The 6,409-nt window shown below is 42.0% G+C and overlaps 1 long non-coding RNA gene across 1 annotated transcript; it reads right to left on the bottom strand.

Annotated features, from left to right (window-relative positions):
* Positions 1-2,754: 2,754 nt before the first annotated feature.
* On the bottom strand, positions 2,755-5,901 carry LOC122438168. The gene is made up of 3 exons (XR_006268471.1): positions 5,889-5,901; positions 4,155-4,156; positions 2,755-2,894 (listed from the first exon to the last, which is right to left on the bottom strand). It is a non-coding gene; the product is annotated as an uncharacterized LOC122438168 (long non-coding RNA).
* Between the last annotated feature and the right edge of the window lie 508 nt (positions 5,902-6,409).

Below are 6,409 nucleotides of genomic sequence, written 5' to 3'. Positions count from 1 at the left end.
ACATCTGCTCTTTGCTTCCAGACAAACATGATCCTCTCCCTGTGGCTTCCATCCATGAAGCCTCTCAACCTAATGAGGCTTGCTCCTACTTCCCCCCAGCTCATCCAGCACTTCATCTTGAGAATTTCTGGAGCCAGAAGGCAGAGGCTGTTTCCAAATTCAAAACCCCTCCCTTGAGGTAACTGTCGAGAGTTATTAGTGCTCCGAACAAATGCTGTCAAATTCCCACCGTTTCAAACTGGGTGTACTTGCTGGCCTGTGTTTGTGGTCATGGGGGCCATGTGACCAGTGATGACAGACGAATTGTAATTATAAGTGATGTGTGTCACTCTGGAGATCTGAGTACTTAACTGTAACTTTCAAGATCACTTTAGGAATCCCTTTTTCTTCTGGAATGATCATGAGAAAATTCCCTGAATGTCTGTGGTGAGTACAAGCCCTCTGTCCCCATGATGGACATGTCACATAAGAAAATATAAAACATTTATCATTTTAAGTTGCTTGAAGTTGCTTTAAGTGACTTGGTGGTACTTTGCTCCCACGGCAGGAGCAAGCCTATCCTGAGTGAACTAGTATCATATATCATATTGTCACAGGAGCAGTCTAGTGGCCTTGCTTTAGTCTTTGGTTTGGAATCCATAGGAGTGTCTCTAATGGTAGAATGTCTGCCACGGGACAGGGAACAAGAGATCTTATGCAGGGGAATAACTCGGTAAATAGAAACTGTACGCACACCTCAAGGCATGTTAAATAAGCAGCTACATATTCAGCACACCTGTAAATTAGTTGCTGCTGCTGTTTTAACTGATGGTTATGTTTGTATTTTCAGTTTCTGGCTGAGGACAAAAATACTATGAACTGAGGATTCTATCTGCCCCAAATCCTTTTCGCAGCATTTTCTTAACATTTTGATTCTCAGCTACAAAAGTAGTGGGGGAAGCTGCCGACTACAGGATCCACTAGTGAAGGCACCACTTTGGGAGAGGCTTCTTTGCTCTCTATTTGACAAATGCGATTAGTTTAAAATGAAGCTGGAGGAAGCTACTCTACAGTTATCCAAAGGGTTAGAAATAAAACCCCAGCACGAATATTGATAAAGTCATCCAAGCCTCCCTGAAAAAAAAAACAAAACAAACTTTCTGAAGCTTAAGTAGGAAAAAGCATTGTAAGAGGGATGACAGCAGCTCACCAATAATTCTTTAAAATATGACTAATAGTATTGGAACAAGAAAAAAGATTTTTGATTTTGGGGTGCAGGGGAGGGAAGACACACAAACACAATGCCTGGTTTTTGATTATGGACAAATCAGATCTAACTTCTTAACACGAGAATCAGTTACCTGCCAGAAACTCAAAAGCTTTTTTTTAATGAACAATTTTTCAAAGACACTGTCAAACCTTTCCCTAAATAAAATGAGATTTCACATCAGCAGAGAATTAAAATATATTTACTTAAAAAAAAAAAAAACTCAAGCAGAAGGGCATCTGATGTTTTACAGACATTCCAACACCTTCAGGAAATTTGAACTCACACCAAAGGGTCTGACAGTCATTTGAGTCTCCATCTGTACTGGAACACATGTGCACAAAATGAGCACTGAATTGCTCCAATGGAAAAAAACAAAAAAACAAAAAAGAAAACTGGTCTTAAATTATAGAAGTCCTCTACCATTCTTCTTAACCCCAGAGTCTTTGGCAGCTTGAAATAGAGTGACTGAGAGTGATCCAGTCACAAAGCCTCCTTTGCTGCTAGAAACCACAATGCTGAGCTCCAAGCAACTGCTGCTCCAAGAACACACCAACTATAAAGTAAACAGCCCAGAAGAAATCCAAAACTGAGGGACAATTTGGGGAGCAAACGAGAAGGAGGCATTGCTTGTTCTGATTTACCCTGGACAGCCCCTTCTCTGTTTCTTTTAAGTTTAATTATTTGCTTCATGTTGTCAGCTTGTTACCAGGATTTCAGTTCAGTCGCTCAGTCGTGTCTGACTTTTTGTTACCCCACGGACTGCAGCATGCCAAGCTTCCCTGAGCATCACCAGCTCCCAGAGCCTACTCAAACTCAGGTCTATCATGTCGGTGGTGCCATCCAACCATCTCACCCTCTGTTGTCCCCTTCTCCTCCAGGATTTAGATATGCTCAAAGTAATTTTCAGGCTTCCTGGTGGCTCAGACAGTAAAGAATCTGCCTGCAATGCACAAGACCTAGGATCCATCCCTGGGTCAGGAAGATCCCCTGGAGAAGGGAATGGCTACCCACTCCAGTATTCTTGCCTGGACAATCCTATGGACAGAGAAGCCTGGCGGGCTATAGTCCATGGGGTCGCAAAGAGTCAGACACTGAGTGATTAACACACACAAATTAATTTTCGCAATTCTTTCTTGTAACTAAAAATATCTCTGCCATCTTCCAATCCCTGAGCTGTATAAAACAACCTTTTAATATATATTCTGGGAGTAAAACAAGTGGAAATTTTAGATTCCACTGGGGTGCAATCACTATTTGGGGGGCACGTTATTGACATCTAATTAACTGCCATCATTTATTATAATGTTAGTATCCAGATTATGTTTTATCTATTATGCATCATCTCATTTAATCTTTAAAGTAAACCTACTATTATCACCCTGGTTAACCAGATGAGAAAATTGTCTTAACAAGGCTGCTACTTGTCCAAGGTCATACAGCTCAGAAACAGGCTGAAAGTGAAATGTTAGTTGCTCAGTCATGTCTGACTCTCTGCGACCCCATGGACTGTAGCCCACCAGGCTCATGTATCCATGGAATTTTTCAGGCAAGAATACTGGAGTGGGATGCCATTCCCTTCTCCAGGGGATCTTCCCGACCCAGGGATTGAACCCAGGTCTCCTGATTTGGCAGGCAGACTCGACCACTGCCCCGTCTGGGAAGCCCCCTGGCTGGGGGACCATGAATGAATCACGAGCATCACATATCTTTCATTTCTGTGCCATATTGCCATGCTGTGGAGATGTATTTATCTTATATTTATAGAACCCAGATAGTATGAAAAGTAGGTGTTATTGCTATGGTTATCTGTATCTGCGATTATCAGGGTCTCATACTCAAATAAATCATAACCCACAGATAAGTTATCCCAGAAGCCACCCAAATGACACAGAGTCCTTTTCAGGAGGTTAAATAAAAAGCCTCAACTGCAGCTGTGACTTAAAGAAGCCCCCATCCAGAGAAGGAGGGTATGAAACAGTGATAGTATGCCACAGTGACTCATAAAGTTCTAGTTTAAACTCTGTTCCCTCCCCCACAAATAATCCATGGCATAGTAATCCTGTTCTAAACTTTATCTTACATTTCAACAACTCTTTGGGCCATCTCAATTGATACAGTTCAAATTTCCTGCTGGTCAGGTAGCACTAATATCTGCATTTCCCTTTTATTCCCTCCACATCATCTCTGGGCTTTCTTCACTGAGGAGCCACGTCCAGATAGGGAGTGAAAATTGAAACTGGAGCGCAGCCGTGGGGGCGGCAAAGCCGGGAGCATGGAAGGACTCATTAATCAGGGATCCAGAGCTGCCACTGATGAGAATCTGGGACCCGGGCATATTCTTCCCCTAGGGGGAATGTGGAAATGCTTGGCTTCTTTCTTTTCTCTTTTCCTGTGGTGCCTCAGAAAATGTGCAAGCTCTGGCTCCTAGCCAGTGGGGTGATTTCTTTGTTTAAAGGAAAGTGTAAAGTATTTTCACATTAAATGAAGAACTTCAGACATCTCTGGGCATCTGTCCTTTGAGGGCTTGTTAAAATTCAACAAAAGCCCATTTATACTTTAAGAGAACCTCTTCTTCCTTTGCTGGGTTGCCTTGGGGATTTTCATTTCTTTCTGCAACACCACTCTATTTTGTCTTAGCTCTTCCTCTCGGAGGAATTATGGCTACATTTTTTATTTTTAAACCCTCAGATCTCTCTTGCTCTTTTAAAATCTCATCTATGTTCTTAGTATTCATCTTTAACAAAAAATCTAAGATGTATGAGTTGATTTTAACTGCCTCCGTTCACTTGTTAGGGGTGACAGAAACATTTGTTTCTGATTTTTGAAATTACGAACATCACAAGAGATTTACTAAGAAACTAGCTTTCTCTGAGTTTGTGAGTTTTCATTCCAAGTTTTGTAAGACTCCTATATATCTTCAATTTTCACAAGGGATATCAGGAAATAATTTTAGGAGGAAATATCCAATTTAAAGTTAATCCCTGCCCCCTCTATTTATCTGGGAACACTCATATATCTTGCTGTTTGGGTGGTGAATAAAAAGACTCTTCACCAGAGTGAAGAAGAATGTAAACTATGGGAAGTTTGAGTTTCATTCACTGCCGTGTGCCCATTAGCCTGTAGAGTGCCTCACACATATTAGACACTCGAAAACTGTTGTATGAAGAAGTAAATGGATGCATTTTCAAGTGATAAAATATTAAGCCTTAAAAAGGTATGAATTGGCTCTTTTGCCTCTTATAATTAAGCACTTGAACTTTGTCTCTAGCATCAAAATTGTACATTTTTAATTCACAGTGAACTATAAATCATAATACCAGATCAGACCAGTCAATCCTAAAGGAAATCAACCATGAATATTCACTGGAAGTGCTGATGCTGAAGCTCCAATACTCTAGCCTACTGATGAGAAGAGCTGACTCGCTGGAAAAGACCCTGATGCTGGGAAAGACTGAGGGCAAAAGGAGAAGGGGATGACAGAGGATGAGATGGTCAGATGGCATCACTGACTCAATGGACATGAGTTTGACCTAACTCTGCAAGATGGTAAAGGGCACAGATGCCTTACATGTTTGTCCATGGGGTCACAAAGAGTCAGACATGACTTAGCCACTGAACAACCACCTTACAGGAATCATAGAAACACAGCTTTTCTCACAAACAGGGTAGACTGTGGCTGTATATCTAGGTCTCCTTGGGTGTAGTGCCTGTAACAGGCAGTGTGGACAACCGGCTCAACAGAGCACCACGGCCTTCCTGTGGCTATAGTGCAGCCATCTTGGATTGTACCCCGTGACACACGTAATTCCATATCCTCAGTGTTACACGTGAAGAAGGATTAGTCTTTATTATTGTTGGAGAACTCTTCATACCAAAAGAATGTTTAAGTGAGATTACTTCCTGCCTAATTACGTTTGATTAGATCTTCTGGGATAATGAAAACTGATTATGTGCATGACCCTGGATACTTCTTTCACTACATAATAGAGAATGTAAGTCATGTCTTTCATGGAATTTAATTGACTGAAAAATTACTTGTTTTAATCCTATGGCAGATTTTCCATGAGAATTTTGAGGGAAAGCTTTACGAGTGAAACTGAAAATTATTTATTTGAAATAAGTCTAGATAGAATAGACTATACAGAATAGACTGATAGTCTAGATAGATAGACTGCTCTATCTAGACTTATTTCAAATAACTAATTTTCAGTTTCACTCGTAAAGCTTTCCCCCGCAAATTTTCACATCTATCCATCCTATCTAGGGCTTATCTGGTGGCTCAGATGGTAAAGAATGTGCCTGCAATTTTGGAAAGCCAGGTTCAATCCCTAGGTTGCAAAGACCCCCAGAGAAAGGAATGGCAACCCACTACAGTATTCTTGCCTGGAGAATCCCATGGACAGAGGAGCCTGGTGGACTACAGTCCATGGGGTCTCTAGAGTCGGACATCACCAAGCAACTAACACTTTCACTTTCAGCCTGTCTGTGCAGGCGTGCTCAGTCACTTCAGCCATGCCCAGTTCTTCTCGAACCTATGGACTACAGCCCACCAAGCTCCTCTGTCCATGGGATTCTCCCCACCCAGGGATTGAACCCAGGTCTCCTGCATCTTCTGTGTCACAGGCAGAATCTATACCACTGAGCCACCAGGGTAGCCCTTCATCCTACCTGTTATCTACCTAATCCATTTATGAGATGAGCAGCCAAGGCTGAGAACCACCCCTGTAACTGCGGTTGGTTCTTCCTTGGGGACACTGCTTCGTCAGGAGTCCCCTTAATAGGTGGCTCTTTTCCACACTCTCCTACCCCTGGGCCTACCTGGGCCATGCACTTGTCCCTTGTTGTTATTTCTCAGCAATTCTTTCTCCTCCATCAATTCTTCCCACTTTAAACCTCGTGCTGCGAGAGCTCACGTTACCTTTCCCTGTTGCATTCATTTGCTAGCTGCTAGGTCACTTCCCTGTTTTTCTTTCGGAATTTAATTCTTAGATAAAGGTCACTCTCTCCTAAACTACCCCTGTCTTAATTCTTGCTGATTTCAAAATCTATGTAGATGCTCCTTCAGTCTAGCTTCTTGGTGCCCTGCCCTCCTCTCCTCTAAAATGATCACCTTCCATCTATGTAAGACAGACAGTACTAAGGTTACACCATACAGTTTAT

The sequence above is a fragment of the Cervus canadensis genome, chromosome 3 (assembly GCF_019320065.1).
Source record: "Cervus canadensis isolate Bull #8, Minnesota chromosome 3, ASM1932006v1, whole genome shotgun sequence".
NCBI classification, from domain to species: domain Eukaryota; kingdom Metazoa; phylum Chordata; class Mammalia; order Artiodactyla; family Cervidae; genus Cervus; species Cervus canadensis.
The sequence above is the reverse complement of the archived record's forward strand: the minus strand, read 5'-3'. Positions and strand labels throughout refer to the sequence as shown.